Source organism: Cryptomeria japonica, chromosome 2, assembly GCF_030272615.1.
Source record: "Cryptomeria japonica chromosome 2, Sugi_1.0, whole genome shotgun sequence".
Taxonomy (NCBI): domain Eukaryota; kingdom Viridiplantae; phylum Streptophyta; class Pinopsida; order Cupressales; family Cupressaceae; genus Cryptomeria; species Cryptomeria japonica.
Window position 1 is genome coordinate 431,857,155 of NC_081406.1, and position 17,603 is coordinate 431,874,757.

Below are 17,603 nucleotides of genomic sequence, written 5' to 3' on the forward strand. Positions count from 1 at the left end.
TCCGGGGGCCAAGATGGGCAACCCTTGGGCCGCATTTTTTTCGTCCAAGTGCTGGGCGGGGCTTCGAAGAGGGCTTTCTCATCCGGGGGCCACATTTTTTTCGTCTAAGTGCTGGGCGAGGCTCCGAAGAGCGGGGCTGCCCCGGTCGAAAGTGGAAGTGGGGTTTCGGGCATTACCCTCGAGCCACCTTTCCGTCCGAGAGTTTAGTGAGGCTTTTTACCGTTGTAGCTCCCTATGTCCGAAGTGGAGATTTCTGGGTAGGGGCTTCGGGTGCGCATTACGTTTTTGCCCAAGCATCCAGTTTGGTTTCTGGTGCGCTCCGAAGCAGGGTTATTGGAGCGCCCCCTCTTTTTTTGTCCAAGCATTTGGTGGGGTTTCTTGCATTGGGGCTTCCCAGGCTTGGTTGTTGGGTGTGCACCCACCCTGGTGCGCACGAAGTTGGAAGTTGGGTTAATTGCCAGGTTTGCCCCGGGTACGCACCTTCGCCAGGGTGGGCACCTTGGTGTGCACAACTTGCCTAGGCTACGCACCAAGGAAGGCTCAAGATATCACCCGCGTTTCGTGTTTTTCACTATCTTTCAAAACGGAAATTTTAAAATCTCATTTTTTTTGCCTTTTCTAGAAATTAGTGAAGGTAGCGCATCAAAGGTGCGCAATGTTGGTGCGAACCCGGGAGCACTCCAATGTGTGCTCCAAGGTACAGCGTGCACGAAGTCGGAGCCCGATTTGCCCCGGGTGCGCACCTCGCGTGCACCTTCGCCGGGGTGGCCACCTTGGTGTGCAGACCTTGGCTGGGTTGCGCACCCTAGTGGGCACCATGGTGCACACCAAGGAGAGCTCCAAAGTGTGCTCCAAGGTGCGGCGTGCAAGAAGTCAGAGCCCAGTTTCCCTCGGGTGCACCTTGGCTGGGTTGCGCACCTTGGTGGGCAACATGCCATGCACGAAGTCGGAGCCCAGTTTTCCCCGGGTGCGCACCTCTGCCAGGGTGGGCACCTTGGTGCGCACGACTTGCCTGGGCTGCACACCAGGGTGGGCTCAAGACGACACCCGCGTTCCATTTTTTTCACTATCTTTCAAAATGGAAATTTTAAAATCTCATTTTTTTTTGCCTTTTCTGGAAATTAGTGAAGGCAGCGCATCAAAGGTGCGCACCTCATTGCCCACCTTGGTGTGCTCCGAGGTGCCCAACACAGTGCGCAACGTTGGTGCGAACCTGGGAGCGCCCCAATGTGTGCTCCAAGGTGCGGCGTGCACGAAGTCGGAGCCTGGTTTGCCCCGGGTGCGCACCTCGTATGCACCTTGGCCAGGATGGGCACCTTGGTGCACACACCTCAGCTGGGTTGCGTGCCCTGGTGGGCACCATGGTGCGCACCAAGGAGCACTCCGAAGTGTGCTCCAAGGTGCGGCATGCATGAAGTTGGAGCCCAGTTTGCCCTGGGTGCGCACCTCGCATGCACCTTCACCACGGTGGGTGCCTTGGGTGGGTTGCGCACCTTGGTGGGCACCATGGCATGCACGAAGTCGGGGCTCGGTTTGCCCCGGGTGCGCACCTCGCGTGCACCTTCACCGGCACCTTGGTGCGCACACCTCATGTGGGTTGCATGCCCTGGTGGGCACCATGGTGCGCACCAAGGAGTGCTCCGAAGTGTGCTCCAAGGTGCGGTGTGCACGAAGTTGGAGCCCGGTTTGCCCTGGGTGTGCACCTCGTGTGCACCTTCACTGCGGTGGGCACCTTGGCTGGGTTGGGCACCTTGGTGGGAAACATGGAGTGCTCTGGAGTGTGCTCCAAGGTGCGCACCATGGCCCTTCAAGGTGCTCCAAAGTGCGAAGCATGGCGTGCACGAAGTCGGAGCCCGGTTTGCCCCAGGTGCGCACCTTGCGTGCACCTTCGCCATTGTGGGCACCTCGGTGCGCACACCTTCTCAATGTTTTTTTGCCTTTTCTGGAAATTGGTAAAGGCAGCGCATCAAAGGTGCGCACCTCAATGTGCTCCGAGGTGCGAACCCAGGAGCGCTCCGAGGTATGCACGAAGTCAAAAGTTGAGTTAATTGCCTTGTTTTCCCTGGGTGTGCTCCGAGGTGCGCAACATCGGTGCGCACCAAGGAGCACTCCGAAGTGTGCTCCAAGATGCGCACGATGGCGTGCACCTCTGGTGCGCACGATTCGGAGCTCGGTTTGCCTAGGGTGCACACACCTTGGCTGGGCTACGCACCTTGGTGGGCACCATGGTGCGCTCTGAGGTGCGCACCTTTTGTGCACTCCAAGGTGTGCATGAAGTCGGAGCTTGGTTTGCCCCAGGTGCGCACCTTCGCCAGGGTGCGCACCTTGCTGCGCACACCTTGGCTAGGCTATGCACCTTGGTGGGTGCCATGGTGCGCTCTGAGGTGCGCACCTTTTCTACACTCCAAGGTGCGCACGAAGTCGGAGCTCGATTTGCCGTGGGTGCGCACCTTGGTGGGCACCATGGTGCGCTCTGAGGTGCCCAAGATTGGTGCGCACCAAGGAGCACTCTGAAGTGCGCTCCAAGGTGCGCAGGTGTGCGTGAAGTCGAAAGTTGGGTTAATTGTCCGGTTTGCCCCGGGTGCGCACCTTGCGTGCACCTTCGCCAGGGTGGGCGCCTTAGTGCGCACACCTTGGCTGGGCACCTTGGTGCGCACAATCTCTCAAGTGGGAAATTCTATAATCTCAACTTTTTTTACCTTTTTAGGAAACTTTTGAATGGAGCGCATCATTGGTGCGCACCGAAGAGCGCTCCAAAGTGTGCTCCAAGGTGCACACCTCTGGTGCGCTCTAAAGCTCTCTCCAGCTACGTGCACCTGCCCCAGGTGCGCACCCAGCCCTGCCCAGCTTCGCTCACCTATCCCGGGCATCTGGTGCAGAACCTTAGAGTAAGAAACATCGCTATGCACCTTGGCCAACGTGCGCGACTCGACCGAGCGTGCACTGGCCGAGGTGCACACCAATTTCACCTGGGTGCGCGCGCAGCACCTCGAGCGCACCGGGGTGCATGCACAACGCCCGGGTTGCACCGTGGCCTGTGTACTTTGGGCGCCTCGGGTGCATGCTCGGTGTGGCCCCCACGCACGCGGTAGTGCGGGCACTGCACCCAGGCCCAGCCCCGATGAGAATGCAAACGGGTAAAAGGTTAATTCAAATAGCAATGCGACGCTCGACAAAAAACTAAAAAAGGGTGCAACACCGGGACTTCCTGGGAGGACACCCATCCCAGTACTACTCCGACCCAAGCGCGCTTAACTGCGGAGTTCTAATGGGATCCGGTGCACTAACGCTAGTGTGTTCGCACCCGTTATGAGCTTGTCACAGTGTGTACTTAGCAAACTGTGACCCACGTGCGAATCCACCTCGGCCACCCACCCCCACCGAGGTGCACACCCTCCCTCACCAAGCGCGCCCCATTCGCCAAGTGTGAACCCTACCCGGGTGCATGCACCTTGCCAGGGTGTCGGGTGTGCCCCCGGCCCAGCCTATGTGCGTGCACCTGGATGGGGCATCGTGTGTGCACCCAACCCGGCCTGGGTGCGCACCCAACCCGCCCAAGTGCGCACAGTGTCTCGTCTGCAACGCGGTGCCCACACACCACCTTGGGCGCAATGACCTACGCTCACATGTGGGCCGAGTGCACCCTGGTGCATGTTTGGGGCACCTCGAGTGCACGCTCGATCTTGCCCCGGTGCACCAAGGCGCTCGGTTTTCCATGGGTGTGCACATGGTGCACTCTGAAGCGCGGTTATTGGAGTGCCCCCTCTGTTTTTGTCCGAGCGTTTCATGGGGTTTCTCGCATTGGGGCTTCCCAGGCCTGGTTGTTGGGTGTGCACCCACCCTGGCGCGCACGAAGTCGGAAGTTGGGTTAATTACCCTATTTGCCCTGGGTGCACACACCTTGCCTAGGCTGCGCACCAGGGCAAGCTCAAGATGGCACCCGCGTTCCGTTTTTTTCACTATCTTTCAAAATAGAAATTTTAAAATCTCATTTTTTTTTTGCCTTTTCTGGAAATTAGTGAAGGCAGCGCATCAAAGGTGCACACCTCGCTGCCCACCTTGGTGTGCTCTGAGGTGCCCACCATGGTGCACAACGCTGGTGCGAACCCGGGAACGCTCCAAAGTGTGCTCCAAGGTGCGGCGTGCACGAAGTCGGAGCCTGGTTTGCCTCGGGTGCGCACCTCGTGTGCACCTTCGCCGGGCAAGCACCTTGGTGCACACCTTGGCTGGGTTTGCCCCGGGTGCACTCCGAAGTGGGGTTATTGGAGTGCCCCCTCTTTTTTTGTCAGAGCGTTTGGTGGGGTTTCTTGCATTGGCTCTTCCCAGGCCCGGTTGTTGGGTGCGCTCCCACCCTAACGCGCACGAAGTCGGAAGTTCGATTAATTGCCCAGGTGCGCACCTTCGCTAGGGTGGGCACCTTGGTGTGTACACCTTGCCTGGGCTGCGCACCAGGGCGGGCTCAAGATGGCACCTGCATTCCCTTTTTTTCACTATCTTTCAAAACAAAAATTTTAAAATCTCATTTTTTTTTGCCTTTTATGGAAATTAGTGAAGGCAGCACATCAAAGGTGCGCACCTTACTGCCCACCTTGGTGTGCTCCGAGGTGCCCACCACGGTGCGCAACGCTGGTGCGAACCCGGGAGCACCCTAATGTGTGCTCCAAGGTGCGGCGTGCACAAAGTCAGAGCCCAGTTTGCCCCGGGTGCGCACCTCGCATGCACCTTCACCGGGGTGGGCACCTTGGTGCGCACACCTTGGCTGGGTTACGCGCCCTGGTGGGCACCATGGTGCGCACCAAGGAGCACTCTGAAGTGTGCTCCAAGGTGCGGCATGCACGAAGTCGGAGCCCGGTTTGCCACGGGTGTGCACCTCGCGTGCACCTTCGCTGCAGTGGGCACCTTGGCTAGGTTGCGCACCTTGGTGGGCACCATGGCGTGCACGAAGTCGGAGCCCGGTTTTCCCTGGGTGTGCACATCGCGTGCACCTTCGTTAGGGTGGGCACCTCAATGTGCACACCTCGGTTGGGTTGCACGCCCTGGTGGGAACCATGGTGCGCACCAAGGAGCGCTTCGAAGTGTGCTCTAAGGTGCGGCGTGCACGAAGTCAGAGCGCGGTTTGCCTCGGGTGCGCACCTCGCGTGCACCTTCACCGCAGTGGGCACCTTGGCTGGGTTGGGCACCTTGGTGGGCACCATGGAGCACTCGAAAGTGTGCTCCAAGGTGTGTACCATGGCCCTCCAAGGTGCTCCAAGGTGCGCAGCATGGCGTGCACAAAGTCGGAGCCCGGTTTGCTCCGGGTGTGCACCTCGCGTGCACCTTTGACAGGGTGGGCACCTCGAAGCGCACACCTTCTTAATGTTTTTTTGCCTTTTCTAGAAATTGGTGAAGGTAGTGCATCAAAGGTGCGCACCTCGGTGTGCTCCAAGGTGCGAACCCGAGAGCACTCCGAGGTGCGCACGAAGTCGAAAGTCGGGTTAATTGCCTTGTTTTCCTCGGGTGCGCTCCAAGGTGCGCAACATCGGTGTGCACCAAGGAGTGCTCCGAAGTGTGCTCCAAGGTGCGCACGATTGTGTGCACCTCTGGTGCACACGATGGTGTGCACCTCTGGTGCGCACAATTCGGAGCTCGGTTTGCCCGAGGTGCGTACACCTTGGCTGGACTACGCACCTCGGTGGGTGCCATGGTGCACTCCGAGGTACGCACCTTTTGTGCGCTCCAAGGTGCACACGAAGTCGGAGCTTGGTTTGTCCCAGGTGCGCACCTTGGTGGGCGCCATGGTGCGCTCCGAGGTGCCCAAGATTGGTGCGCACCAAGGAGCACTCTGAAGTGCGCTCCAAGGTGCGTAGGTGCACGCGAAGTTGAAAGTTGGGTTAATTGTCCGGTTTGCCCTGGGTGCGCACCTTGCATGCACCTTCGCCAGGGTGGGTGCCTTGGTGTGCACACCTTGGCTGGGTTGTGCACCCCAGTGCGCACACCTTGGCACCCGCATTTCCTTCATTTTTTAATTTTTTTTGACAATCTCTCAAGTGGGAAATTCTATAATCTCAACTTTTTTTGCCTTTTCAGGAAACTTTTGAATGGAGCACATCATTGGTGTGCACCGAGAAGTGCTCCGAAGTGTGCTCCAAGGTGCGCACCTCTGGTGCACTCCAAAGTGCTCTCCAGCTGCGTGCACCTGCCCCGGACGTGCACCCGGCCCTGCCCAGCTTCGCTCACTTGTCCCGGGCATCCGATGCGGAACCATAGAGTAAGAAACATCCCTGTGCACCTTGGCCAACATGCGCGACTCGACCGAGCGCACATTGGCCAAGGTGCACACCGATTTCACCTGGGTGTACGCATAGCACCTCGGGTGCACTGGGGTGCGCGCACAATGCTTGGGTTGCACCATGGCCTGTGTGCTCGGGGCACCTCAGGTGTGTGCTCGGTGTCGCCCCCGCATGCACAGTAGTGCGGGCACTGCACCCCGACCCGGCCTCGACGAGAACGCAAACGGGCAAAAGGTTAATTCAAATAGCATTGCGACGCCCGACGAAAAACTAAAAAAGGGTGCAACACCGGGACTTCCCGGGAGGTCACCCATCCCAATACTACTCCGGCCCAAGCACGCTTAACTGCAGAGTTCTGATGGGATCTGGTGCACTAACACTAGTATGATTGTACCCGTTATGAGCTTGTCGCAGTGTGTACTTAGCAAACCGTGACCCACGAGCAAATCTACCCTGGCCACCAACCCCCGTCGAGGTGCACACCCTCCCTCGCCAAGCGCACCCCGTTCGCCAAGTGTGAACCCTACTCGGGTGCGTGCACCTCACCAGGGCGTCAGGTGTGCACTCGGCCTGGCCTACGTGCATGCACCTGGACGGGGCGTCATGTGTGCACCCAAGCCGGCCTCGGTGCACACCTGACTCGCCCAAGTGCGCACAGTGTCCCGTCTGCAACGCGGTGCCCGCACACCACCTCAGGCGCAATGACCTGCACTCACATGTGGGCTGAGTGCACTCTGGTGCATGTTCGGGGCACCTCGGGTGCACGCTCGATCTTGCCCCGGTGCACCAAGGCACTCGGTTTGCCCTGGGTGCGCACTTGGTGCAAGGTGGGCACCCAAAATAGGGATCAAGCACCAAAAACAAGTTTCGGGATGCAAAATGGGACCCAAGGACCACAAATGCGTTCCAAGACCCATGATGGGTCCACGAGAACAAAAATGTGTTCCGAGACTTAATAAACAAATATTAGTTTTTAGGAGAAGAAACATGCTCTGATGCCCAAAATGAGAATCGACCCCGAAAAGGCCACAGGCCAAAAGTGGGATGTGAGACAAAAAAAATGGGACCCGAGGACCAAAATTGGGTTCCCAGGTCGAAGACAGGGCAACCGGACAAGAAACGACCTCTAAGGCTCGAAATGAGTCCCGACGACTAAAACTTGACAAGAAGCACCCATCAAGCACCCAACTCGACACCCATGGGATGCCGACCCACCCGGGCTTCCACCTAGCACACCTTGGCACCCACCCACCCTGGCACCCAACCTCGCACCCAACTTAGCACCTTTGAACCCACATTGGCACTCACCCTGACCCTGGCACCTTGGAACCCACATTGGCACTCACCTTGACCTTGGCACCCACCTTTGCACTCACCTTGGGACCCACCCTGCCTCCCACCTCGGCACCCACCCAGACACCCACCTTGGTTCCTTGGCACCCACCTTGGAGCCTTGGCACCCACCCCGACACCCACCTTGGCACGCAACTTGGCTACTTGCCACCCACCTTGGCTCCTTGACGCCCACCCCAACAACCACCCCGTGACCTACCTTGGCTAGGGTTGGTGCACACCCACCCTGGTGCCCACCTTGGCACCCACCCTATGACCCACCTTGGCACGCACCTTAGTACCCACCCCATTACCCACCCTAGGACCCACCCCGTGACCCACCTTGGCCAGGGTGGGTGCACACCCACCCTGGTGCCCACCTTGGCACCCACCCTGTGACCCACCTTTGCACCCACCCATCCTAGCACCCAGCCTGTGACCGGCCTTGGAACCCACCCTCGCACCCGTCTTGGCCAGGGTGGGTGCGCACCCATCCTGGCACCCACATTGTGACACACCTTGGAACACACCCTGTGACCCACGCACCCTAGCACCCACCTTGGCACCCACCTTGGAACCCAACCTAGCAACTTGGCACCCACCCTGTGACCCACCTTGGCATCCACCATAGCAGTCGCCCACTTCGCACCCACCTTGGAACCCAACTTGGCACCCACCTCGGCACCCACCTTGACACTTGTGCACCAACCTTGCCACTCACCCTAGCATCGACCTATCCTAGCACCCAATCTGTGATGCACCTTAGCACCCACCCTGGCACCTTTGCACCCTAGCACTCACCCATCCTAGCACCTAACCTGTGACCCACCTCGACACTCACCCTCGCACCCACCTTGGAACCCAACCTAGCACCCACCCACCCTAACACCCACCCTAGCACCTACCCACCCTTGCACCCACCCACCTCAGCACCCACCCTGTGACCCATCTTGGCACCCACCTCGGGCAAGGTGGGTGCAAACCCACCCTGGCACCCAATTTAGAACCCACCGAGCCTGTTACCCACCTTGGCAACCACATTGCAGCCCACCCTAGCACCCACCCTATGACCCACATTGGCATCCACACCCTAGCACCCAGGCACCCAGACACCCACCTCGACACCCACCCTAGCACTGAACCTGTGACCCACCTTGGAACTCACCCTAGAACCCACCCACCCTGTGAACCACCTTGGCATCCACCTTAGCACCCGCCCACCTTGGCACCCACTCTAGCACTCACCCATCCTAACACCCAACTTGTGACCCACGTTGGCACCCGCCCTCGCGTCCACCTTGAAACCCACCCTAGCACCCACCCACCCAGGAGCCCACCTTGGCACCCAACCTAACACCCACGCATCCTGGCACCCAACCTGTGACCCACCTTGGAACCCACCCTAGTACCCACCTTTGAACCCACTATATCACCAACCCACCTTGGCACCCACCCTATGACCCTCTTTGGAATCCACCCTAGCACGCACCCACCCTGGCACCCACCATGGAGCGCACCCTAGCACCCACCCACCCCGTCATGCACCTCAACACCCACCTTGGTGTGCGCACTACGCCAACCTCTCAAAGACCCTATGTGGTGCGCTCCAAAGTGTACACCTTTGGTGCGCTCCAAGGTGCGCACCTTTGGTGCACTCCGAGGTGCACACCAAAGTGTGCACCGAGGTGAGCACCAAAGTGCACTCCGGGGTGCACACCAAAGTGCACTCCAGGGTGCACACCAAGGCGTGCACCTTTGGTGCGGTCAATGCAAATGAATTCGGAAGTTGGGGTCGATGTCCTAATTGCTGTTGCAGACTACACGTATGAGAATCGAACAAATATCTTTATATAGGGGAGGTGTTGCGTTTGATGGGTCGACTCCCCTGGTTGTGTGCACTACACCAACTTCAAAGACCCTGTCTTGTTTAAGAAGTTGAAAGTTGGGGTGGATGTCCTAATCATTGCTGCAGACTACGCATGTATGAGAATCAGACAAATAGCTTATATAGGGGAGGTGTTGTGTTTGGTGGGTTGACTCCCCTGGTTGTGTGCACTACACCAACCTCAAAGACCCTGCATTGCGAAAGAAGTTGGAAGTCGGATTTTGGTGAACACAAAGGCGTGCAACTTTGGTGCAGTCAACGCAGATCAATTCAGAAGTTGGGGTCAATGTCCTAATCGTTGTTGCAGGCTACACATGTATGAGAATCAGACAAATAGCTTATATAGGGGAGGTGTTGGGTTTGATGGGTCAGCTCCCTTGGTTGTGCACATTACGCCAACCTGAAAGACCTTGTTTTCGTTAAGAAGTCAAAAGTTGGGGTCAATGTCCTAATGGCTCCTACAGGCTACGCATGTATGAGAATCGAACAAATAGCTTATATAGGGGTGGTGTTGGGTTTGATGGGTCGACTCCCCTGGTTGTGCGCATTACATCAACCTCAAAGACCTTGTTTTCGTTAAGAAGTCAAAAGTTGGGGTCGCTGTCCTAATCGCTCCTGTAGACTACACATGTATGAGAATCAGACAAATAGCTTATATAGGGGAGGTGTTGGGTTTGATGGGTTGACTCCCCTAGTTGTTCGCATTATGCCAACCTCAAAGACCTTGTTTACGTTTAGAAGCCGAAAGTTGGGGTCGATGTCCTAATCGCTCCTGCAGGCTACGCATGTATGAGAATCAGACAAATAGCCTATATAGGGGAGGTGTTGGGTTTGATGGGTTGACTCCCCTGGTTGTGCGCATTGCGCCAAGCTCAAAGACCCTGCATTGCGGATGAAGTTGAAAGTTGGAGTTTGGTGTGCTACAAGGTGTGGTCGAAGGTGCTCACCTAGGTGTGCACTTGTGTGCACCAAATGTGTGCACCTTTGGAGCGCACGAAAAGTGCCCTCCAAAAGTGCGCACCTTTGGAGCACTGAAAAGTGCCCTCCAAAAGTGCGCACCTTTGGAGCGCACAAAAGTGCCCTCCAAAAGTGTGCACCTTTGTAGTGCACAAAAGTGCGCTCCAAAAGTGCACACCTCTGGAGCGCACCAAAAGTGCGCAGCTCTGGAGCACACTTTGGTGCACACCAAGGCACTAGTGTTGTCAATGCAGGCAAGTTCGGAAGTTGGGGTTGATGTCCTGATCGGCTGTGCAAACTATAGAGGTGTGAGATTCAGACAAATAACTTATATAGGGGAGGTATATGCTTCGATGGGTCCAATCCCCAGGTTGAGTGCACCGCGCCAACCTTAAAGACCCTACGCTATGGATGAAGTCGGAAGTTGGGTCCGATGACTGATTCGATTAGTAGGTATGCTCATGAGGTCGAAATTTGGGTCTGATGACCTGCCATGTGCAGGAAGGTGAATGTTGGCACTATGCGTTGCAAGGTGCGCACCAAGGCGCTGGTGCGGTCGTTGCAGCCGAGTTCGGAAGTTGGGGTCGATGTCCTGATCGGAGGTGCAAACTACACAGGTGTGGGAATTTGACAAATAGCTTATATAGTGGAGGTGTATGCTTCAATGGGTCGACTCCCTGGGTTGAGCGTACCGCGCCAACCTCAAAGACCCTACGGTATGGATGAAGTCAGAAGTTGGGTCCAATGACCGATTCGATTAGTAGGTATGCTCATGAGGTCAGAATTTGGGTCCGATGACCTGCCATGTGCAGGAAGGCGAATGTTGGCACTGTGTGTTGCAAGGTGCGCACAAAGGCGCTGGTGCGGTCGTTGCAGCCGAGTTCGGAAGTTGGGGTCGATGTCCTGATCGGAGGTGCAAACTACACAGGTGTGGGAATCAAACAAATAGCTTATGTAAGGGGCTGCTGTCTCGGGGAGATCAGTAGGCTTCTGGGGTTGTAAGTCCCTTGTTATTCTCAGCAGGTGGAAGTTGTGGTGATTGACAAATGGTTAATGCCAAGCTACAGTTGTGTGAGAATTGCACAAAAACCTTATATATGGGGGTCGGTTGAAAGAATAGCCGAGTGCCAGGAGTGCACCAAGGTGGTCTGCGGTAGACACCTCCTCCTAGGGGTGAAGAAGAGTAACCCTGCCCTCTAGTCTCAAGGAGATAGAGGTCCTACATGGACATTAGGGGTGAAGTAGAGTAACCCCGCCTTATCATTGGATGGTGAGGTTTATTGGTGGATGCGTTCTCATGGTCCCTATCTAAGTGAAGTGGAGTAACTGAGCCAATGTTGGGGATGACTCTCGGGGAGTTGTCTATGACCCGAGGACTAGGGAAGTGGAGTACCTAGGCTCTTGCGAGAAGGATGATCATGCAATGGATTGTCCTGGTTGGGGAAATTGAGTACCCAAGATCTTGTAAGGGGGATGGTCGTGCAATGGGCTATCTATATCGGAATGTTGGAGCTTGAAAGTTGTGCGAGCTATGTGGGTTGAGTTGCAGAGCCAGAAGTCCATGTGTCTTGTAGAACAAGTGGGGTGATGTGCTGGGCACGCACCTAGGTTACTTGAAGTGGGATTTGTACTGAGGTCCGGGATCTCAAGGCCCTAGAGTGGGGGTCAAATGTGGCAGTAGGTACTAGATTCCGAAAGGGTGCTCATGTTGAGCCGAGCCATGAGGCGAGTCCAAGAGGGTGACAAAGATGATTGAGTTGCATGACCGAAAAGAGGACATGGTCCGTAGGCGAGTTGTTCTGGGAGCACAGCCGAGTTGAAGAAGAGTTCAGCAACCAAGGATATTGGATTGGATCATGGAGCGAAGAGCTTGGTGCCCAAGTAGGAGTGCAAGGTGTTTTGTCAGTCTGAGAGACTTAGACTGGGTCTTTGCATGGAGCTGGTTATTGTGCATAGGATGTACAGGGAACCGGGTTCACCAGTGAAGCCATGTAGGCATAGGCCAAGGGCCCAAAGCAGTGTGACTTGGAGTCCTCATTCAAGAAAGGGTTCTGATTTGTGTACTGGGTAAGCCGTCACGGGCTCATGAGAGAGTCAGTGGTGCGCCAGGTTGAGTTCCGAAGGAGACAGGGTCTTCGTGGATCAGGAGTCTATATGAGAAGCTATCGCCAGGGGTGAGGTGCAGTGGTATCTGTACTGGTGTTTCAAGGGTGGACGTTGATCTAGGGGCAGGAACTTGTAATCGGATGCTTTGGAAGTATTCAGGGTAGTGATCAGCGATAGAGTTGGAATTGTTTGTAGACTAGGCCAGGGGCTATCTCTTCATAACAATAAAGCTATCTATTGCCCCAGTGTTGTGTTCATTGTGTGGAGATGGACAAACAGGAAGCTAGCTCAGGGAGTCTAGTCATCCCATGAGATATTTTTGGTACTTGAGGGTTCAGAGGAGCTAAGGGAGGCCAACATGGGGTGCCAGTGCTGTGGGAGTACTGGACATGCTCAGGGAGTGTGCAGTGTTGGAGCAAGAGGACTTAAGGAGTTCGAGAAGGGTCAATGTTAGTAGTCAGGGTCTTAAGGGGGACTCAAGAAGATGAAGGCATCGAGGAAACCTGTAAGCTTGTACCAGGGGTGCAAGGATGGTGCGACAAGATAGTGCTAGAGTAGAGTCAGGGACTTGAAGGGAGTGCTAGGAGCATCAGGATGAAGGAAACCCGTGAGAGGGTTGGCATGCACTTCTATTCCGCATGGGTGTGTGTTAATGTGGTTAGGTGGTGGACACTTGAAAAGGTATGGCATAGTCTAGAAACAAGAAAGGACTTGTCCACAATGGAAGTCATGAGTAAGGTTTGCCAGTGCCGCATGAGGTTGGACCTCCTTTGGAAGGAAAAATCTTGTTTGGGTAGCAGGTCGGTCTAGCCCCATGACAGCTTATATAGGGGAGGTGTATGCTTCGATGGGTCGACTCCCTGGGTTGAGCGCACCGTGCCAACCTCAAAGACCCTACGGTATGGATGAAGTCGGAAGTTGGGTCCGATGACCGATTTGATTAGTAGGTATGCTCATGATGTTGGAATTTGGGTCCAATGACCTGCCATGTGCAAGAAGGTGAATGTTGGCACTGTATGTTGCAAGGTGCGCACCAAGGCGCTGGTGCAGTTATTGCAGCCGAGTTTGGAAGTTGGGGTCGATGTCCTGATCAGAGGTGCAAACTACACAGGTGTGGGAATCCGACAAATAGCTTATTGTAGCGTCGTAAATTGTACGCACTTGCTAGGGTGGTACAATTTCACACCTAGTTTAGCACCCGCCTTGGCGCATTTTGCATTTTGCATTGCATTTCCCCTTTAGCACTTAATTAATCAAATTAATTAGGTCTAGGGTTCTATTTTATCATCTCCTACATCATAAAGTTGGGCCCTTTCATTAAAGTGTGCCCTTTTCATTTTATTCCTCCTATACATCATTTAATCAAAAACCCTAATTAGGTCCTATTTTGAACTTGGGGGCTTGATTTCGGGGGTCAAAACATCTCGAAATCACCTGTAACTTCGGGATTCGCTCTAAAATCATCATATCCGATGACCCTAAAAATTTGGTGAAAAGTTGTCGGGACCATGGCGCTCGGCGTGCACATGGTCCCGGACATTTTTCCCAAAATTTTAGGAGCGCGATCCAATCATAAAATAAAGCTTAACCCCAAGAAATTGGCGGGATATTCAATCTCTAGGTCGGCCAAAAGTCGAAATTAATACCTAGGGTTTCATACATAAGAGCTCTCTTTCTTCATTTGAAGGGATCGGAATTTTGGCTTTCGAGGACCTTCTATGCAGCGAAAGAGCAGATCTTTGAAGACTTCAATAACATTCAACATCCATCCATCAAGCATTCATCAATTTCATTCATTTAGGGCTTGGGAGACATTGAAGAACAATAGGAGATTACCGACTGAAGATTGGCTTGTACTCCTCCCTTAAGGGTTGGGTATGATTTCATGTTGTTTTCATGTCTTTGCATAAGCTTCAATATATCCTTTATTCATGCTTTAGATCACTTTGCATCTTGATTTAGAGCATTTACATTATCATTTACAAGCAATTAGGGTTTACTTTCTAGGTTGCTCTAGTTTGCTTTCTTGCATTTAAGGACCTTGCACACACACTAGGTCTGCACACACAATACATTTTACAATACAACTTGGCTATTCGTGGAGGTGGAAATCACCGAAGTGGGGGTTTGACTAAGGCAAAACCCTATATAGCCGCCCATACCCTTTTCAGATATAAGTGCAGGTTTCGGGACTCGGACGATGCCGCAGGTGACAGATCTGGGAAAAGCAGGTCAAGATAGCACTCCACACTAAATTGCAGAGCAAAAGACCGGGATAGGGGCGTGGGGCGCCCTGGTCCTGCCAGGACAGGGGCACTGGGCACCCTGGTCCCTGGGACAAGGGCGCTGGGCGCCCTGGTCCTCCTGACAGACAGCATTTTCAGCATTTTTTACAGCTTTTCCAGAGTGCAAAACAGCAGTTTCCGGAGTAGTTTCAGGGGCAGAATTAGGACAGTGGCGCCCGCGCCCCCGTCCCGAACATTTTCACTCAGATTTTGACTCCGGGTACGCATTTACATTCTTGTCTTGTCCTTGTGTTTATAGCTTTCCATTGTTTAAGTTCAATTCTGCAATCTTGTCATTAGTTCATACTTGCATTTTGGGGTTAGGAATTGAACTTGCATCATTTCATCTTTCAATTACAACAAAGGAATAGAAATCCTAATAGGTAGCCCGTGGCTCTCTCTTCCACAAAAAGAAGTAGCCAATTGTGTGATACCTCTAGGCTCTTTCGTATTCCACAAGTGTGTGGTTGAAAGTGAGATTAGGGCATGTTTGCTTAGTGTCACTTTTTCTCCCACACATTTTGGTGAACCCGACGTGAACCTATCATTGCTTCCTCTTGCATTTCATTTGTTAGATCTAGATCTAGATTTAGTGTGTTTTCATTTCATTTTCATTAAAAAGAGAAAAAAAAAAAAAAGTGTGTTTCTTTGCATTGTGTGTTTAAATTTTATGCAATTTCAAAATGTCAGATTTTTATTTGCAAGATGTTCATATTTGTGATGATTATGAGTTAGATGAAGCTTTAGATGAATTTTTGAAACCTAAATATACCAAACCTTCATTTTACCAAAAACTCATAAACATTGTTACTATGCCATTTCGTTGTGATGAGAAAGATAAGTTGAATGATTCCTCTCAAGGGTACAATCCTATCAGCTCTTCCACTAAATCTAGTAACATGGTTATTTTCAATGATACCCTCTATGAAGAGATATCTCCTTCTGAATCAAAAGATAAACCTTTTAATAGATATGATCATGCTTTGTTGAATGATGCCCTTGATGCCTTTGTGGCTCCTAAAAAATGCTCCCTTCATGAGGATCCTTTTGTGCAAGAAGATGACATTATCCCTACATTTCCTAGTGATGGCATTTCCTTTTCCAGCAAACTTCCCACTAGAGATGATGAATTAATGATACATGCTTACCCTTCTCCTAAAGTTTGTCTTACCCATAAGCATCCCTTAGAGAAAGAAGATGAAATAAAAAGCAATTTCCTTAATTCTCTCTCCCCTAAAGATCATATTGAACATATTTTGAGGAAAGAGGATGAGTTTAACACATCTATTGATGTTCTCCCTCCTAAGGATGAGGAATTAATAAACAATGTTATCTCCTCTCCCGAAATTGACAATGCTTCAAACATTCCTTTCAACAACTTCACTATTTGGGATGAACCATTAGAAGAAGGTGTAGATTATTCTCTACCCTGTGAGAGAACCCTAGCCAAAGGGGATGAAATCAAGATTAAAAACTCCCTTGATAGTTTCTCACCTTCCTTGAATCTCAATTATTCTCCCTCTAAAAATAAAGCATCTCTCTCTCCTCAACTTGGTTCTACTCATAAGGATACCCTAGTTCAAAGTAAGATGGTTAACATCCCTTTCAAAGATCTCCCTCTCAAGAGTGAGACTTTAGAGAGAAATGTTGATCCTTCTCCTAGAAGGTTTATTCCCCATATAGATCCTTTGATGATAGAGGATGATATGACCTTTCCTAGTATTACTCTTCCTACTAGAACATCAATGCCTACCCCTTGTCTCTCTCCTAAAATTGATTTAATCCATGATGAGATTTTAGTGCACGAGAAGACTATCAATAATTCTTCCAACACTTTTGTTCATTCCTCTAAACCATCCTCAATCAATTTGATACATGTGAATGAAACACCTAACAAACCTCTCTTCACTGTCCAAGGTGCTTGTCCTTCTCAAAATTCTCAACCTTTAAATAAGCCTATCTTAGTGGTTCAAGGTGGTTATGCTAATGATTCTTTTTGCACTCCTAAGAAACCTGTTATTACTATGCAAGGAGGTTATTCCTCTAAGAGCCCTTATGAGTATGCTAAGCAATTGATTAGAGAGAGTTATCATGCGGTTGCCCATACTTATAATACTAGAAACAATAGGCAACCTAATCCTCCTCCAGTTATCCCAACTTCACTTCCTCCTTCCCAACCTATTCTTCCCCAAGCTCCATGTATTTCACAAATGCTTAGTAAGGACTATGATCTCATAGAACAACTTAAAACTACCCCTGCTAAGATATCCCTTTGGGATTTGATCCAAACTTCTTCTGCTCATCATGGAATGTTACAAGATGCCTTGAAAGATTTGAATGTTCCTCCACCTAATACATCTAGTAATATAGTGTCTTTGGTTAACTCTGTGATGAATCCTAAAGCTCAAATTGTGTTTACCCAAGATGAGTTGCCTACTAGTGAAATTCAACAAAAATATGATCCCTTGATGATTGTGGTTATCATAAATGACACTGCTATAAGACGAACACTGGTAGATAATGGCTTTGGCCTTAATGTGTGTAGCATTAATCTATTGCATAAGATGAATGTGGATACATCCCTTATTGAGCCTGACTCTCGTCCCATTCGAGGCTTTGATAATGTGGCTAAGTCTTCATTAGGTATTATCACCTTACCCATCACAGTGGGACTTGTTACTTTGCCTACTCCTATCCATGTTATGTCGGGAAATCTAACATACAACTTGTTATTAGGGAGACCTTGGATTCACAGTATGCAAGCTGTCC

The 17,603-nt window shown here is 52.4% G+C and overlaps 2 non-coding genes across 2 annotated transcripts; both read right to left on the minus strand.

Annotated features, from left to right (window-relative positions):
• Positions 1 to 3,187: 3,187 nt before the first annotated feature.
• On the minus strand, positions 3,188 to 3,306 carry LOC131873776 (5S ribosomal RNA). Its single transcript, XR_009371675.1, has one exon. It is a non-coding gene; the product is annotated as a 5S ribosomal RNA (ribosomal RNA).
• A 3,240-nt stretch (positions 3,307 to 6,546) lies between these two features.
• LOC131873774 (5S ribosomal RNA) lies at positions 6,547 to 6,665 on the minus strand. Its single transcript, XR_009371673.1, has one exon. It is a non-coding gene; the product is annotated as a 5S ribosomal RNA (ribosomal RNA).
• Positions 6,666 to 17,603: the final 10,938 nt, after the last annotated feature.